The sequence below is a fragment of the Anolis carolinensis genome, chromosome 4, assembly GCF_035594765.1.
Source record: "Anolis carolinensis isolate JA03-04 chromosome 4, rAnoCar3.1.pri, whole genome shotgun sequence".
Classification (NCBI taxonomy): domain Eukaryota; kingdom Metazoa; phylum Chordata; class Lepidosauria; order Squamata; family Dactyloidae; genus Anolis; species Anolis carolinensis.
The window spans coordinates 239,715,436-239,735,790 of record NC_085844.1 but is presented as its reverse complement, the minus strand read 5'-3'; the positions used below and the strand labels follow the sequence as shown (position 1 = coordinate 239,735,790).

General features: G+C 40.7%; 1 protein-coding gene across 5 annotated transcripts in view; it reads right to left on the bottom strand.

Moving 5' to 3' along the window:
* cdh4 (cadherin 4) overlaps positions 1-20,355 on the bottom strand; it is a 945,608-nt gene that overhangs the window by 338,603 nt on the left and 586,650 nt on the right. The gene's annotated exons all lie outside the window — the stretch shown is intronic.

Here is a 20,355-nt window from a genome sequence, read left to right as displayed (position 1 = left end):
GATGGAAACAATTTATCCCTTGCTTCTACTTTTAAATTGTCTATGGGCCTCATCAGACAAGGCAATTTTAGCATCCTAGGACACTTCCACCCTGTTTTAGGGACAGAGCCCCACACCGGCCATCACATGACTTCTGACAGGGGTCCCACCCCAACTGAAGTGGAAGCATCCTTAGATGCTTCTCTCCCAACACAGGATGCTGCCCGTGTTCTATTGGCTCCAATGGAGCCATTACAGGTCCTTGCCAGGAGAACAATGCTTCCCATATGTGATGAGGAAAGCATCGCCCCACTGCTCCCCTCTGTCCGGAAGCAAAGCCAGGTAAAGTGAGACACTTTGCTTGGTCTTTGAGATAAAGTCATAAGCAACAAGGATGCAGCTATCTCAAATTTAGCTGTTCAACTTGTAGTTTATGCAAATTGCACTAAAATACTTCTGGTTCATGTGGTAACTCTCCCCACATCTATGAGTCTCATAGAATGCACACTCCTAGGTCTGTTTCAGACTATGTGAAGTTCTTTAGACTATGTGAAGTTCTTTACCTACAAGTGATGGCAAAGTCATCTTACTTTGTGCCCTATTCCAGAAGATGTTCCCCAGGGAAGACTTATATCCCCATTTTTGGAGAGCATGGATGTTTTATTTGGCTTACTCGCATACAACCAAAATGTATCCACATAATCAGAGTGCTTTGATTTCACTTTAACAGCCATGCCTCCATTCTACAGAAACCTAAAATTTGTAGTTTAGTGAGGCATTCCTCCCAGATAGCTTCTCTGCTCCTTTACAGAGGATTGCATTAATGTCGTCTAACTTTCCCATTATACTACATATCCCAGGATTCCATAACATGGAGTCACAGCACTTAAAGTGGTATCAAACAGCTTCAAATTTGTAGTATGGCAACATTCCAAGTATCTCATGCTAAAATATTTCTGTTGTTCTGCTTCTCCATCTGGCTACATGCAAAAAGAAACACCTTCTTCCCTTCCAGAACATTAGAAACCTTCAGGATTTGTCTCCTTACATACAGTGCCTATTTTCCAAGATACATAAGACAGACATTGAATTTATATTGCAGCATGATGTAGTCGTTTATTGTTGGCGTCTAGTATTGAACTGGGAACATCATGGCCCAAAGCCAAATGTGATTCCCCAGTCAGAATAGTAGCATTGAATCAAAGGAATTTTTCATAACTACTGATTTGTCATGCAGAAGCTGATTTAATGGGTCTACCCCATGGCCTCCAACTGTCCTGATTTGACAGGAGCAGTCCTGACACATCATCTATCATTCCACTTTGTTGGGGGCTTTTAAAATGTCCCTTTAGACTCCAGAAAAGAAAGTTACTGCAGCTCTCCAGGTCTGCATATTCTTCCTCATTAATAATGCCTTTCATATTGACCAAATTTTCCATATGTGTCCACGTTTTATATGTGAAAAGTTGGAAGGAATGCTGCTCTATTTGGATTAGCACATGACCGTCAACTGCCTTGATTTGGCAGGGACAGACTGAATTAATCTTCTGTGGTTCTTCTTTTTAGTGCCTTCAAGAATGTCCCAGTTTTTCTCTCTTCCTCCCAGTTGCCTCTTTGCCCTCAGCATACTTCAGTTGCTACAAATGGAGTTAAAAAGTCCAGAAGTAATTTGCACTCAACTCAACAAGGGGAAGAAGTGAAAAGAAGACAGAAGGGGGTAGAATCTTGCCCTTCAAGTAGGTACAGGCAAAAAGAAATGTTGTAGCTTCTTTGTTACTTTTACCATCTTGACCACACTCTAATGTGGCTTGTTAGGATGTATCCCAGTTTTCATATGTGCAGTGTTGGCTGTTATGTTAGCAAGTGGACTTTGGCACATCATTTGAAACTGGACTATAGCTTAGTGAGGCATATGAAATTGTGTCTCTCATGTCCACAGACCTGTCTTTAGGCATGGAAATGGAGTGTGCAAGATTACCTTTTGTAATTAACATTATGGAACCCATGAATAAGCCTGGTCAGGAAAGCAGCAGGTTATTTTCCAGCATTCCTCTAACTGTTTGCTTTAGGCACAAATCTCCACAGTCCAAACCCCAGTTCCAACAATTAACCTGAATTGGAGAATATATAATCCAGATTCCACTAGAGCTTTTCAAAGCTCCAGACTTGATGCCATTTCCCACCCAGTGTTGTTTTCAGAAAGGGCAAGGATATATTTTTCACTCTATAAAAGGGGACTGAACCAAGAGAAAAATGTCAGATATTACCCAAGGGTGTTATAGCTGTGCCTCTAATCTAACTCTTAATGCTGCAAATTGAACACATCATTCATTAGACCCCATCTGAGGAAGTTAACTTCTTTGGACCATAATTCCAATCTAATGGATCCTGGCAGCTGAATTCCCAAAGTACCCTCCCTAAAACACTGCACACCTTAGCGTGTTGACTCAGAAGTTCAGTCCCAGGTGAATCCTGTTAAAAGGATCAATTCTCAAGTGATGCAAAACACTCCTGTTTGAGGAATCACTGTTAGCCAATATAGACCAAATATTTGGAGTAATGAGGGACAAAGTGTCTCAACTGACCTCTATATGCTGTTAAATTCTTTGCTTAGTTCCTTTTCTCTCCATTTCAAGTTTTCTCTTGGACCCATACTTAATGCTGCTAGTTGAATATGCTTTTCTGGTCCTCATTAACAAGAGGTACCATTAACATAAAAGGGCATTCTGAAGCTTGGAATGCACTTATGTGTCCGCAAGACCTAAACACTCTCCTCACTTGAGTGTGTGAAAGAGAATCCTTTTCAAAGTCAGCTTGCAATTCCCAACTGGGGAAAATCTTCCGAGAGCAAAGGTTTGGGTCAGTTGAGATAATTGGCATGTGAGAGCGAGGGACAAATTGTACTCTGCCAAGTTTACACCAGGGAATGAATCTGAGCTAAAGAGAGACTTGAGAATTAACATGATTCCCAAAGCCCTCTGGATGCTGAAATAATTAGTATTGGCTCAGCGAGACCATCTTGGGCTTTTCATTCTTTTGGAAATATTTGACGGCAAGGGAGTGGAACGTGCCTCTTTGTCACTCCTAATGAGGTTTTCTGACATTAGAATAGATCACCAGCGTGACTTTGAGGCTGATTGTGTACGCTGCAGGTACGGGGGATATTTGGTCATTTTAAAAGGGTTCTGCCCTTACACTCCATGGAACAATGGTGTTCCTCATGCAGACAAGCAAACATCAAAATTTGCATGATCACACCCTTTTTTCTTCAATTTTCCTTTTCCAGAAAAGAGAGTGTAACAAACATCCTATTATCAGTAAGATAGAGGCCAGCTTGATCTTCTGAACAACGATGACAATAATAGAGGCAAGATCTTATATTGTTAATGCAGTTACAAATTTGTAACGATTTATTGTGTCCTGCCCGATCGTCCCAAGCCAACCTTAGCTGCAAGCAACCACATCAAAAATTGGACATCTATTCTACTGGCAATAAGGTCACAGCAGAATAATGATTTCAGTCCTCTTTCACCATTGATCTCCCATGTGGCAAGGAATTGAGACAAAAGTTTTGCTTTGGCTTCTTACAGCCTCACTTATACTAGTGGAAGAAGGCTGGAAATACTTCACTGCCTTCACATCACCAGCAAAACAGACCTCCATTGGGTGGCTGTGAGTTTTCCGGGCTGTATGGCCATGTTCCATAAGCATTTGTGCCCACATTTATGGCAGGTATCCTCAGAGGTTGTTAGATATACCGTAGAGTCTCATTTATCCAACATAAATGGGCCGGTAGAACGTTGGATAAGTGAATACTGTAATAAAGATTTTTTTTATCTTTTAGATCATTATGCCTTCAATAAAGCCTTAAAGATTTGTACAAATTAAAATGGAGCCTCCGATGGTGCAGCAGGTTAAACCACTGAGCTGCTGAACTTGCTGACCAAAAGGTTGGTGGTTCAGATTCGGGGAGTGGGGTGAGCTCCCACGGTTAGCCCCAGCTTCTGCCAAACTAGCAGTTCAAAAACATGCAAATGTGAGTAGATCAATAGGTACCGTTCCAGCAGGAAGGTAAAGGCACTCCATGCAGTCATGCTGGCCACATGATCTTGGAGGTGTCTACGGACAACGTGGGCTCCTTGGCTTAGAAATTGAGATGAATACCAACCCTCAGAGTTGGACACGACTAGACTTAATGTCAGGGGAAAACCTTAACCTTTACCTTACAAATTAAAACAAGTTTAAAAGAATAAAATACACATTTCTAAAAGCTACACATTTTGATACTGTTGCTTAGAATCTGCATTTGGGTTGTCTGGCATAAATCTCCAAGTGTCTACATAAATTTCAATACAAGGGTTGAGTATTGATTGTGCAGCATCACCCTTATGCTGAATGGGCACTTCATGGACCCTCATGCATATCCAAATGTGTATCTACAATGGCACTGCCCATTCAACCTGGCTTTTGCAATTTGGACCTGAATGCAGCTGTTTCACATCCGGCAAAAATGTCTAACCACCTAAGATACCCATAGGATTTCAGTAAAGAAATCAAAGAATTAATAGGAAAACCAGAATGGTGTTAAATATGAAAGGCTTGGCAAAACAATGTTATCTTCAACAGTCTTCTAATGAATAATGAAGGGAGATTGTACCTTCATTGTGCTGCTACACAAAAAGCACTGCCTCAAACCACCCACCAATCTCACCTCTCTAGGATATAGCATAGAAATAGCATAGACTGAAATGACAAAGACACATTTCAGACAGGTTCTCTATCAAGCAATGGATCTGGTTTCATTCAGAGTGTGGAAAAGATAAGGATTTCTTTTTACTAGAGCTCTGAGAATTCCCTGGCCATATGACCTGCCTTTGCTGATCTACATAGCAATTATCAGTGTGTGTGTGTGAGAGAGAGAGAGAGAGAGAGAGAGAGAGAGAGAGAGGGAGGGAGGGAGGGAGGGAGAGAGAGAGAGAGAGAGAGAGAGAGAGATACTGAGAAAAGACATTAACATCATCCTATGTCCCTCATATGAAAATCAGCTTCATGCTCCCACTGCTGCTCAATGGATCAAATGGTTGAACCATTGACATAGCAGCCATTAAGTATACGTACTTTTGTCCCTGCTTCAGCACTAGCGTAGCTACTCTATGTAAAAGTCATATATTAGAAGTAGGAAATCAAACATGGATTATTAGGTTCATTTACTTCTCACTTTCACATCTACCATGTCTCCAAATCTTATGTGCAAAAAACATTTTTAAAGTCATAGCAGGATTTTGTAAATTTTCCAATGCAAGTCAACAAGGGAGGACTGGAAACAAGAGAGTCTGGATTACTGATTTTTTTTTCCAGTTGGGTCTGGGGTCCATAATGATCCAGTCATAGCAAGTCTAGATCTGAATCACCAAACTAGGCCCTGTATAAAATCACAGAATCTCAGAGTTGGAGAAGACCCCAGAGGCCATCTAGTCCAACCCCCTGCTATGCAGGAACACACAATCAAAGCACAGATGACCATCCAGCCTCTGCTTTACCCTTTGTGCTATATGTCAACCCTGAAATTGGGATCCAGAAGCATTTTGCTAAAAAATAATCAGGAAGGAAGGAGAGTTTGAGGGTTCCCACTTTTAGCTTCTGTCGCTCTTCCTACGCAAAGAAAATCTGGTGTGTGCAGGCTGATTTCATGTATCTGATTTCTGAAATGAGATCCTGTGATGTGGGACTATACAAGTCAGCAGCATGTGCAAATGTTGTGGTACCTATCGCATCAAGTCTATATTCCCCATATGCATATACATATTATATATCACAGAGTTAGACAAATCATGTCAGCTTTGCATGTGTTCAATCCAAAATGTGTTGTATCTTATTTCTGCACTAACAATCTGCTCCAAAAAAGCAACTATGAATGTTTTAAGTAAAAAAAAATCTAAATGCATTTCCTCTCAAAATATGCATTTCCAAAAATATTTTCTTTCAAGATATACATTTTGATCCTTTCCTTTATGGTACATCTTTGAGATGCAAATACAGTAGAGTCTCACTAATCCAAGCTAAATGGGCCGGCAGAAGCTTGGATAAGCGAATATCTTGGATTATAAGGACTGATCAAGGAAAAGTCTATTAAACATCAAATTAGGTTATGATTTTACAAATTAAGCACCAAAACTTCATGTTATACAACAAATTTGACAGAAAAAGTAGTTCAATACGCAGTAATGTTATGTTGTAATTACTGTATTTACGAATTTAGAACCAAAATATCATGATATATTGGAAACATTGACTACAAAAATGGCTTGGATTATCCAGAGGCTTGGATAAGCGAGGCTTGGATTAGTGAGACTCTACTGTAGTACTAAAAGCAAAAGCAGATAACTAACTTCCTATCTGCACCAGGAGATGTGAATTGATTGAGATCACATCAGAAATTGCAATGCTTGAGTTACTCATGCATATCTAAATATACATTTCACTATCCTAGCAAGACACAGTATATAAGCCACAGACATCTAGTAGTTTCATACTGTGATTGCTGTGCTGCAGACTACCAAGGGTACAATTCTGTTGATCCAGGCCTTCACTGGCTAGGGACAGCTTGCTTTTTCTTCTTAGAATCATTAAATTATTGAGTTGGAAGAGATCACAAGGTACATCTAGTCCAACAGCTTCCTGACAGACATTTATCCTAAAACCTCCTTAAAAGCCTCCAGAGAAGGAGATTCCATCACCCTCAAAGACAACAGCATATCCCACTGCTGAGCAGCTCTTACCATTAGGAAGTTCTTCCTAATGTTAGGTGGAATCTCCTTTCCTACAGTTTAAATCTATTGCTCCATGTCCTAGTCTCTGGTGCAGCAAAAAAAAAAAAAAAAAAGCTTGCTTCCCACATCAATGACATCCTTTCAAATATATCATGCTTCCTTTCAACCTTCTCTTCAAGCTAAACATATTCAGCTCCCTAAGCAGCTCCTCACTGGGTTTGGCTTCCAGACCCCTAACTATTTTGTTTTACCTTCTCTTCAGGCATTTGAAAACCATGTAAAGCCTTACCTCTTCCACCAGATCCACCCAGACAGTCTTTAAACATGAATTACAAATGTTTATTCTCTGTTTTTTGTGTATTTAAATATGTATTTTATAGGCATACATTTTGGTATGGAACTTTTATAGAGGTACACTTTTGTGGTGTTTTTGCTTTGCGTATGTGTTTTAATTGTTCTATAACCCGCCTTGAGCCATGAGGACAGGTACGTAAGAATAATAATAATAATAATAATAATAATAATAATAATAATCCATTGATCATATCCTCAGTTGCTGTAAGAAAATTGCACAGACAGACTACAAACAGAGGCACAACAATGTGGCCCAAATGATTCATTGGAACTTATGCCTCAAGTACCACCTCCCAGCAGGAAAGAACTGGTGGGATCACAAACCTGCAAAGGTAATGGAAAATGAGCACACAAAGATACTGTGGGACTTCCGAATCCAGACTGACAAAGTTCTGGAACACAACACACCAGACATCACAGTTGTGGAAAAGAAAAAGGTTTGGATCATTGATGTCGCCATCCCAGGTGACAGTCGCATTGACGAAAAACAACAGGAAAAACTCAGCCGCTATCAGGACCTCAAGATTGAACTTCAAAGACTCTGGCAGAAACCAGTACAGGTGGTCCCGGTGGTGATCGGCACATTGGGTGCCATGCCAAAAGATCTCAGCTGGCATTTGGAAACAATAGACATTTACAAAATCACAATCTGCCAACTGCAAAAGGCCACCCTACTGGGATTTTGTGATACGAAATCCAGCATGTCTATCTTGTTTGCTGTGTCATACAATAAAATAATGATAATTCCATCTTGTCAATATCCTTCTTGATTTGTGGTGCTCAGAAGTGAAGATATTTCTTATGTTTCAGTTAACATCAACTTTTATGTGTTGATTAACTAAACAAAAATGAATGAAATCAGCTTAGTAGTCTCACCAATGGCTGAAAATGGATTCGTTCATGAAGATGTTGGTGCTGTTGACTATTGTGATTTGCACATTATTTATAATTTGTTTGATTTCTATGTAGATATTGTTGTTGCTGATGCTGTTGCTGATGCCTTCCTGTCAACTGTGACACAATGTGACAGTCACCTAGAGTTTTATTGGCAAGATATATTCAGAGGAGATTTGATATTGCTGAGAGAGCATTACTTGCCCAAAGTCATCTAGATGACATGGTTGAGTGAGGGATTGACTCTACACTGCAGAATCATAACAGTTTGACACTACTTTAACAGCCCCATCCTATGGAATCCTGGGATGTCTAGTTTTTTATGACACAAGAGCTCTCTTGCAAAGAAGGTTAAATATCTCCCAAAACTACAAATGCCAAAATTCCTCAGAACTGAGCCATGAGAATTAATGTTGTGTTCAATTGCTATAATTCTACAATGTTGATGCAGCTTTGGTCTCCCATGAGGACTACATGCAGACCTGTATCCTCTGATGGCTCTGTAGATCTTTACCTTCCCTTATTTAAAGTAACCGGAAGAATTACACTCAATACTTCAACGCTCAAATCACTATAACATGGGAACCTTTATTTTGGGGAACTGCTTCAAGGCCCCAAGTACTGTAATTTAGCCTTGGCAACAATGCCCATAATGCACCCAAGGAACAAAAGTACAAACCTATATAGGACCAACAGTGTAATGAATTGAATATGTTGAGAAAAAGATCTGCTCCTTTGGAAAACATCTCAGCATTTTGGATAGCTAATTAGGAGAACTGTTAGAATAATCCTCTGTTTCATCCATGGATTATGGGGTTCTTACTAAGTCCTGGTATCCAAGCTCCATGCCCCCTGGTCTCAACGTTTCCTGTAGAGCACCTGCCTCGATAACACAGATGCAAGACCACAGGCTAGTTGACATTCTGCACTTTGGCTTTAGTGCTGCTGAAAAAGGACTGGAACAGTATCCCATATTTATAAGGATAAATGCCCCAGCAATCTAGTTAACACTTGCCACAAGCCCCGATAGCGAGACAGGGACTCTGGAGCCACTGTCTTCTCATTTGGCTTCAAGCGGAACAAGTGAGTGTGAAAGAATACCAGCTTTCACCTTACGCTAGAGTTAGCAGTAACCAGTCCAGCCAGCTGGCACTTTCCCCCTTCCAGCCAACCTGCCTTTGATATCAGTCAGCCCCTGGCTATGGAGACATCTGGACGTTATTATCCAGTCAAGTGTATCACCAGCCTATTTACATAATATAATATCAGATTTTTATGTACCTGCTTCACTGTGCCTATCATGGATCCCATTGAATGTTTGTGGAAATGAATGTGAGAGACGGCTATCTCACTGTGCAACGATTATTAATTTTATAGATATCAGCCCCATAAAGAAAACATAACCTATTCTTGCATGGCAAGATCTTCCTTTTGCTACGTGAACAAATCATATCTGTAAAAAGCCAAAACAAACAATATAATTCTTAATGGTTTTTGTTTCCTTATCTGCCCGCCTTTGTATTTTCATTGCCTCTTTACATGTCTGATATATTTATTTCTTTAGCAAATTTGCTAGCTCCCTTTCCGCTTTTGTTCCTATGGTGGTGCTCAATGAAAGGAATAAAGCAATGCCATAAAACAGAAGAATCAGATTAATATCCATCGCAGAACCATCCTCATATCGTTGATCAATAAAAAGGAATGAAACCACAACACTGTAACTAAAACCAACTGTGGGAGAAGCTGGCATGCAAATAAAGCTTTTGCTTTGTGCTGGAAAGCCTTTAAAGTAGATGATAGGTAAATCTATATGCAGAGACTTTTCCCAACATGGATCACCATAACTAAAAAAAAAAAAACCCACATTTGTTGGGGTGGGGGAAGCATGTTCCCTTGTATAACATCTAGTTTTCTAGGAGGAATTTGCTAGTTCATCATTATACCTTCTTTAAGCAAAACAGTTTGAAATTTTGTAGATTCACAGAGCAAGGTGAACAACTGCATGCGGACAAGGGAATAATATGTCTCCCGAAGGTACCCCCTACAAAGCAAATACATCATTTGTGTTTTCTTCTGTAGTCCTTCTTAAAATGGTGTCAGGAAGTGATACTGTGATGGCATTTTGAAGCCTATAGAGGGTTCTGGGTATATGTGTGTGTGTGTGTGTGTGTGTGCGGGAGGGGAATTAGTTTGCATGTTTTCACATGTTTGAAAACCACTGACTTTAAAAAAAAAAAGAAATCAGGTGGATGGGGTCTTTGGTAAAGTGGTGCAGAGCTTCAGGGGCTACAAACGTGAGGTCAGCCACAAGCCATATTATGCCAAACATTATCACAGAATAAAGAAGCTGGAAAAGCATAAGGAAGATGATTCTATGGTGTCTGAAATTGTTCAACACTGCCCATGAGGTGCCTTACTATAAGGTAAAGGTTTTCCCCTGACGTTAAGTCTAGTTGTGACCGACTCTGGGGGTTGGTGCTCATCTCCATTTCTAAGCCGAAGAGCTGGCGTTGTCCGTAAACGCCTCCTAGGTCATGTGGCCGGCACGACTGCATGGAGTGCTGTTACCTTCCTGCTGGAGTGGTACCTATTTATCTCCTCACATTTGCATGTTTTCGAACTGCTAGGTTGGCAGGAGCTGGGGCTAACAGCAGGCGCTCATTCCGCTCCCGGGATTTGAACCTGGGACCTTTTGGTCCGCAAGTTCAGCAGCTCAGCGCTTTAACACACTGTGCCACCAGGAGCCCTTACTATAGCCTGAACTTATTCTACCTACACAGGTTGTTCCTCAGTAATTCCCAAATTTTGGTCCTCCAGGTATTTTGGACTTCCCTGTCCAGATTTAATCAACAGCCAAGAATTCTAGGAATTGAAGTCCAAAACATCTGGAGGACCAAAGTTTGGAAATCACTTGTTGGAAATCCAAGCATTTCACTATTTATTTGTTAATACAGTAGAGTCTCACTTATCCAAGCTAAACGGGCCGGCAGAAGCTTGGATAAGCGAATATCTTGGATAATGAGGAGGGATTAAGGACAAGCCCTAACATCAAATTAGTTTATGATTTTACAAACTAAGCACCAAAACATCATGTTATACAAAGAATTTGACAGAAAAAGTAGTTAAATACGTAGTAATGTTATGTTGTAATTACTGTATTTACGAATTTAGCACCAAAATATCACGATATATTGAAAACATTGACTACAAAAATGGCTTGGATTATCCAGAGGCTTGGATAAGCGAGGCTTGGATAAGTGAGACTCTACTGTATATATATTTGCTAAGCTGTATTCTATGTGTATGTTGATTTGCCAGCTTGCCACATGACCTTGGAGATGTCTCTATGGACAAAGCCGGCTCTTTGACTTAGAAATGGAAATGAGCACCAACCCCCAGATTTGGTCATGACTGGACGTCATGACCAACGTCAGGGGAAACCTTTACCTTTACCTTACCTCTCTGATGTGAGAAGAGCTATAGATGTGTGATTGTAGTGAGCATGTTCAAACTCAGAACTCCATTTTGTATTCAGTCTTGCATCAGACCTCAGTGGAGGTGGATGCACGTATGTCTTCAATGAAAGCAGGTTGCTGTTTGGATTTTAATGGAGAGATATGTGTTTGATCTTCAATAAAAGCAGATGTATGTGTCCAAATCTCAGTGAAGGTGGATGCATGTATGCTTTTGAGACTTCAATGGATACAATATGATTATGGACGTCAGTGAGTACAACTATACTAAAGACTATGGACTATTGATTAAGAATAATACTCTGTGAACTCAATACAGAGAGAAGCTATATCCTATTTATCTGAACTTCAATAAGAAATGTGCCTGTATGGTGAATTAATACAAGATCTTTATGAGTAAACAAGATATGTTATGTTTCAAAGAAGACTTTGCTTTTTATCTCTGAGAACATATTTTAAAATAAGAGGTTTTAAGGTAGTTATATCTTTTGGGCAACTTCAACTGCCAAGAAACAACCATCCTCTGCTAACCAAATATATTTTTGTAGTGGCATGTCTTTACCCTTGGCAGTTTAAAATCATTGTTCTTCAGTTTAACAGCCAAGTTACCTGAATGCTTGTGAATATCATTTGTTCAAAGAGTTGACTTCTAACAAGGTCATGCTTTTCTTGACTAGTGGTTTTCAAAAGGTGGTCTCCACATATTCATGGAGATTCATATTTGCCAAAAGGGTATGTGCCCATAGACTGGGTGCAGTTATTTTCCAATAGGTTATGCAATATCACTACCTTAGATCCCTTGTGAAAGAGTATAGAGGGGCTGTCCACTATAATGTATAAAATGACAGCTGGATGGATAGATAGATTGACAGACAGATAGAAGATAGATGCTCTTGGATGCCTCTCTTTTCAGGCAAATCTTTTCCTTTTTTTATAAAAAAACCCCCCCAAACTCAAGAACTTCAACAGTTCCATTAGTATTACCTTACTCTCCTAAGGGCCTCCATATTGCCTCTAGAAATGGAGCTCTTCCCAGCCGTCCTTCCAACTAGCTTTCAGGAAAATCAATGCACTTTATCATTTATGTATTAGTTTCACTTACATGCCACTTCTCTCCTGCAGTGGGACCCAAGGACACTTGCAAATAGAATCAACTAAAACTTAACAATGCATTTTTAAACACAATTTAAAACCATCACATCAAAAGAACATGTTATAAGCAATATAAAATAATTTGAATCCTAAGAATAAAGGCATTGACCATAACAAGGTTCTCTACAAGTAATTCAATATTAAAAGCCAGGTAAGGAAATTTGCACATTGGTGGGGGGACCTTTGGTCTGTCAGATGTTTAATACTTCACCTCCATAATTCTTTATTTTGTGTGTGTGTGTGTGTGTGTGTCAGGAGGGACTTGAGAAACTGCAAGTCACTTCTGGTGTGAGAATTATCCATCCACAACTTATCAGATTGCATCTCCCATCACTGACTATTGAAAATTCTGGATACAACTGATGACAAATGCAGAGCAAGCATCGTAAGACATCCATATGATTCCCACTCTTGGAGGAAAACAATAGCAGAATTATATACATTCCAACTGTTCCATTTTGGACACTTCTGATTCATCCTCTTTCTAATCCTCTCTGTCTCACTTATTCAGCTGCTTTTAAAATGTTTATTTTATTATTTATTTTATTTACAACATTTATATCCCACCCTTCTCACCTGAAGGGACTCAGGGCGGCTTACAAAAATTGGCAAAATTTAATGCCCTGAATACAATCATAAAAACAAAACAGTAACAGATATATTAATAACATCGTTAAAACACATTATAAAACCTTAAAAACGTATAAATAATTAATTCCATTCATCCGAGATCCTCATTCTTCATCCTTAAATCAGTCCATGTCAACTTTGTCATTTACTCATCAAAAGCTTGGGCACATAACCATGTTTTCACAGCCCTTCTGAATCCCAGCAGGGTAGGAGCCTGTCGGATATCTCCAGGGAGGGCGTTCCACAGCCGGGGAGCCACCACCGAGAAGGCCCTGTCCCTCGTTCCCACCAGCCGCGCCTGTGAGACAGGTGGGACCGAGAGCAGGGCCTCTCCAGATGATCTTAGTGATCTTACTGGTTCATAGGAGGAGATACGTTCAGACAAGTAGATTGGGCCAGAACCGTTTAGGGCTTTATAGGTCAAGACCAGCACTTTGAATTGGGCTCGGTAGCATATCGGCAGCCAGTGGAGCTGGCTTAGCAGGGGGGTTGTGCGCTCCCTGTAAGCTGCCCCAGTTATTAATCTGGCTGCCGCCCATTGTACTAGTTGGAGCTTCCGGGCCGTCTTCAAAGGCAACCCCACGTAGAGCGCGTTGCAGTAGTCCAAACGAGCTGTAACCAGAGCGTGGACCACCGTGGCCAAGTCAGACCTCCCAAGGAACGGGCGCAGCTGGCGCACAAGACGGAGTTGTGCGAAGGCTCCCCTGGCCACCGCCGAGACCTGGGGATCCAGGCTCAGCGATGAGTCCAGGATCACCCCCAGACTGCGAACCTGTGTCTTCAGGGGGAGTGCGACCCCATCCAACACAGGCTGTAACCCTATTCCCTGTTCAGCCTTACGACTGACCAGGAGGACCTCTGTCTTGTCTGGATTCAATTTCAATTTGTTAGCCCTCATCCAGTCCGACACAGCGGCCAGACACAGGTTCAGGACCTGAACAGCCTCCTTAGTGACAGGTGGGAAGGAGTGACAGAGCTGGACATCATCTGCGTACAGATGACACCACACCCCGAAACTCCGGATGATCTCTCCCAACGGCATGTAGATGTTAAACAACATGGGAGACAATACAGAGCCCTGCGGGACCCCACAAGACAAGGGTTGTGGGGCTGAGCAGGTGTCCCCCAATGACACCATCTGGGAACGACCCTCCAGAAAGGACTGGAGCCACTGCAAAGCAGTACCCCCGAGCCCCATCCCGGCAAGGCGCCCCAGAAGGAACCAGATGTTCTGGTTTCTCTCTCCTCCTTTTGTTCTCAAGCTTATTTCCAATGCTACAGAGATCAAAGTGCAAAACGGTGGCATTCAGATAACTCAGAAACAGTAAGAGGAAAATGAAGGATGAAATTTTGCCCTTCCAAAATGGCTCAGGCAAAAGGAAACTGCTGCATCCCCTCCTAGCTTCTGTCTTATACCTCATTAGCAACTTTTGCCATCTTAAGTCTGATTTTGCTTGATAGCACATGCTCTGGCTTTCATGCTCAAAATGTTGGGAAAGTATGGTATCAAGTCAAAGATGGTCCAATAAAAAATAATTGTGGAAAAGCAGTAACTGGGAAAAGGAAAGTTAACAGGATAAAGAAGTGATGGTATGAAAATTGATAGTTGTACAGGGAAACAATACATTTCTTTCTTGATATTCATGGATACAGGGAAAGATATACGTAAATGAAATAAATATTTTAATTAACCAGCGGTATCTAATTCTCTGTGTATGGGTGTCCTTGCATTCCTTTACATTAATTGATCATTTTCAGGCCAAGTGATATGATTTTATTTGATGTTGTAATGAAAAGATTGTGAAGGATGCACACACACACACACACACACACCCCTGCCTTCCTGCAATCAATGAACACACATAAATGCACAAACATCTACACTCACAAATTTTGCCAAAATTATTATTGCATTTGTATTTATGACACTGATAAATTGGACAGACTCCAAATCTCAGCAGTCCTGCATCCCCACGGCAGCAAGAGCATTAGGGAAGAAGAACACACTGCCCAATGTTCCTTTTTATTTTAGACCTTGTTTTGCTTCAGCCTACTGATGCTAAGCTGTTATCTTCATTAGGGTGTCATTCTTATCCCCTTTTCCTTGTCCTTCCATTGGAAAGTGATTAGGGGTACCTATCAGCCATATTTACAAGTAGTTGTAAACTTCATGGTGAATTTAATCAAAGCCAGCTTCGTGTCACGTCCCATTAGCATCAAAACACAAATTGCTATTCATGAGCGATTTGTGTCAAAGTGGTCTGAAAAACTGGCATTTTATCTGCAAGATGTTTCTCCATGGACATCGCTCCAGCAGGGGCATTAAATTAATGCGTCTGCATAAAAGGCATTTGCTAATTGACAAAGAACTGGGAATACTTGCAAGGTAATGAACTACACCGGGAAGAAGGCATGTTCATGCACACACACATGCCTCAACTCCCCCAAAGTATCTTAATTCGGGAAGCAAACAGGAAACCATCCTTACAGCCTGTTTGAAGTGCCAGATCAAACCTTTTGATAATCGACACTTCCAAAGGCAAACATAGGCATCAGTGCAGTTATGACCCTTATCAAAACCAGCAGCATAAAACTGAGGAAGTTATGTTTGCTTAGGAACTCATTAGATGAAATTACCCCCCCCCCCCCCTTTTACAGAACAGAATGCTATTACAGTATGAAATATTTCTTCTCCTTCCTCTTCTTTCTCTTCTTCCTCTTCTTCTTCTGATAAAAAATATTTCCATTAGTAAGAGATTCATTATTTTCCAGGAAAGGTGATGGCTTTCATTAACAGTGGGGTTGCACACAATAGTTCGCATTAGAGTCAATTAGTAAGAAAAAATTGTCACTTTTTGCAAGCACACAGATTCATTGGTTGACAGTTGGAGGAAAAGCTGAGTGAATGATTCTAACACAGAAAACTCAGAATGACATACACGCAAAAAGAGGATGACACGAAGCTGGCAAAATGGCTGGTGCAGTTGCATTCTGGAAATCTTACATACTAAAGGGGGTGTTCATGTTAAGTTAGACATGGTTGCATTTAGTATTCTCAGAGGGAGGTTTTTAGTCTGTTTACTATATTTGCCCTCTCATACTGGGCAAGTATAGTACAATCAGTTCTCCACATCTGGTGAGGTTAGGGACATAGGAGCCCCATGAAAGTGACAAACTACAAATAAAGATATTGATTTTCTCTAACCTCAAGCCATTTTAAAATCTTCTAACACAGCTCTGTGATCCACTTCTACTGGAAGATGAACATGGAGTTGTATTGGTAGACCCAGAGATTCCTAGAGAAATGTTCTCTCTAAATAAATATCTCACACTCTTCCAGCATGATTGGAAGAGGTTGAACACAGAGCCACACTAGACTCCTAGAGGGAACATGTTAAATAAAACCCACCAATGATTTAATCCACAAAAAACTAAACTTTGTAGGTGGAGGGATGACTGTACCATGATTCTATCTGAAGCACCATGGTTCCATCATATGAAGTACAATTCTCAGCCAGAGATCTCTAGTGCTTCACCAAACTGCAAAGCTAATGGCAATTCATTTAGAATCATTGTGCTATATAGTAAGAAAGGACTCCAAGAATGTGTGGAATGATTAAGGGAGTATGTTTAAGTTGAAGAAGACAAGAATGAGAAGTGATATGAGAATTGCTCTTAAATATCTGAATACATGTCATTTTTTTGCTGCTTCAGATACTAAAATGTGAACCAATAAATTCAAATTATAAGAATAATACCTAATCCCTGTCTGTATCGCCTCTCTCTACATTGAGAGCCGTCAATACATCTTAATTGACTACAGAGTAACATTTGAGACAAAAATGTAGACCTGTGACTCAAATGTCATTTTTCTGTGTGAATCATAACACCTTTGTCTGATTAAAAAAAAAGTGATGCCTTGAAAGCTCGCATGATACATTTTAAGCCTTGCAATTGGTCCCCTAAAGGTACCTAAACATCAGGAACAGTTTATTGACTGTAAGATCTGCTTCAAAGTGGCATGATCCATAGGCCGCTGGACTCTCCTTTAGAGGTTTTCAAACAGTGGTTGGATGGTGCTATTAATTGTGCTTTTCTGCACAGCAAGGGTTTGGTCCAGATGGTTTTTCTGATCCTTTTGAATATTAAATAGTGTACAACATCCTCCCCCAGTATTTCTAGACAGTTGTGTCTAGAAACCTAACACAAAAATACTTTGCAGAAATAGAGTAAACTTGCATTGAAAAAGATCTTATGCAATCCCACACAGCAAAAATCATGGCTGAAACTTCACAGGCTTGCATTAAATATAGTCAAATATGTGATCTTGTGCATGATTGCTCATTTCTGCACAAGATTTTGTTCAAGACTGCTGCTATTGTGTAGAAAACAATAATCTTACACCAATAACACATACGGCTTCCTCAAAGTCACATTAGAATTTTTCCCAACACTTTGTGATGTGTGAATACAAGGCAGGAACTGCACAAAAATATTCACCTTCTCAGCAGCAGGGAGAAAACTAGAAACTATTCATCTTAACTTGTGAGAAAAAAAATAGTCAATTATTAGCATCCTTAGCCCATGTGTGGCATACAAGTTTGTGCTATATATTTCAATAGCAATTTACTTGGAATCTGCAATCCATTCATTAAGCCGCTACCCAAAGAACAATACAGGCACTTTAATAAAAATCCATCTTGGCTGCTTATAGAAAGGCATATTGTGTTTAAGACTGTGCTGCTGGTTTTATGACATTCTTGAATGAAATGTATAGCTGCAGAGTTCTTGACCTTTGCTACAGATATGATCAACTTTTAGAATCTTACTCTAGGCCTATCAACTGTGAATTTGCTGGAAATCCAGCATGCCTAGAGTTGATGGGAAAACCAAGCTTTCTTCACTCCCTTCTGGATCACCCTTTGCCTTCAGATATGTAACCTTGTTCCTTTTCCCTTCATTTCATAAAACAGCGAAACATTTTTTCCCCTCAGCCAATTTTTTTTAGAGAATTCTAATGCTAGTGTTTTGTTATATCTCTTTCTTCAAAAATACTTTGAAACATGTTCCCTTGTGAAAAATGATGTTCCAGCAGCTTGAGGCACAAGCATCCAATGATGAGGAGTGTTGGGGGTCATGGTGTAACAACATTGCATGATGTGGCCCAGGAAGGGTGAGAAAAATAGTAGAGGTAAATAACTGGCTCTGAAAACGGTGCAGTCAAGAATGATTTGGCTTCCTGGATTATAGTCTGCTTTTCCAGGAAGATGGGCTTCTGGCATGGGATGGATTGCACCTCATAGAATTGGAAGGGATGCTTTTGCTGAAAAACTTGCACACCTGATCAGATGGAGTTGCATGGGAGAAGGTGACAATATTCTTGGAGACAGTACTTTACCAAGGCCCAGATGAAACAGCCCAAATATTCTAATATTTGTTGGAAAACAAACTCTGCCAAGATTACAAAGTTTAATTCAGTGTTTACAAACTGGGCCCTGCTTGGCAATGACTTTTTTTTTTTGGACAACTCCCAGAAACATGTAGGTATCATTGCTGACAGTAGTATTCTAGAAGCTGTCATGAAACAAAGATGACTTGTCCAAGGAAAGTGGGAGGATACAGCCAAAAGTATAATTTTTATGTTTATACAATTTAACTACTGTAGAAAAACAAAAAATTATGTGACACCTCAAAAACTAAAAACTCTAATTTAGCAAGAGCTTGTATAGGAAAGAGCTCAGTTCTTAAGCTGAACGAAGTGCTGAATAGAAATTATGGAGATCCATATATATACATACATATATGTAGACACAGTCCACACACATCCACTGGTGGCTAGTACTGTTAACATAAGCAAAGCTAATGATGCACAAATATACCTATTAAAATAGTAAAAATAAATCCTAAAATTTCAACAGATTTTACCATTTTTAATCTATACATAGTTTCCCTCGCTTTTTGACATTTGGCATTGTTGAATTTCCAAGTAATATCGAGGAGAATTCCATCATGACCTTAAACACTGTTGGAAGAATGGCATACAGTGAGCATTACAAGGCATCAAGAAAGCATTGAAGAAGGAGTTGGCCTGAATGATATTAAAAAGTTTCAAATGTCAAAAGTTCCTTGTTAAAAGATGCTAGGATTTGCTACTTTTGTTTCAGGCGCTGTCACTTGTTCATGATGAAATATACTCAAGAAATACTTACTGAGATGATATTTTGAAACCTTCATACTTCCTATTTAATTGCAAAACTTCCAAAAGCAAGATTTCATGACCTACCATGTCAGTGTGTGAGCAAGGAAATATTCATGGGACACATGCTATAAACCAGTCCTCCATTTAGGAAGGAGAGTCAAGGCTGGCCTGGCTGAGGAAGAGGAGAAAATCACCTGGGCTGAATCTACACTGCCATATAATGACAGCCTTGGTCGCCTTAGTCGATGATCTTCGCCGGGAACTGGACAGGGGGAGTGTGTCCCTGCTGGTTCTGCTGGACCTCTCAGCGGCCTTCGATACCGTCGATCACGGTATCCTTCTGGGACGCCTCGCGGGAATGGGACTTGGAGGTACTGTCCTGCAGTGGCTCCACTCATTCCTGGAGGGTCGGTCCCAGATGGTGTCATTGGGGGACGCCTGCTCGGCCCCACAACCGTTGACTTGTGGGGTCCCGCAGGGTTCTGTATTGTCTCCCATGTTGTTTAACATCTACATGAAGCCGCTGGGAGAGATCATCAGGAGTTTCGGGGTCCGGTGTCATCTGTACGCAGATGATGTCCAGCTCTGTCACTCCTTCCCACCTGTCACTAAGGAGGCTGTTCAGGTCCTGAACCAGTGCTTGGCCACTGTGTCGGACTGGATGAGGGCCAACAAATTGAAATTGAATCCAGACAAGACAGAGGTCCTCCTGGTCAGTCAGAAGGCCGAACAGGGTATAGGGTTACAGCCTGTGCTGGATGGGGTCACACTCCCCCTGAAGGCGCAGGTGCGCAGTCTGGGGGTGATCTTAGACTCATCGTTGAGCTTGGAGCTCCAGGTCTCAGCGGTGGCTAGGGGAGCCTTCGCACAATTAAAACTTGTGCGCCAGCTGCGACCGTACCTT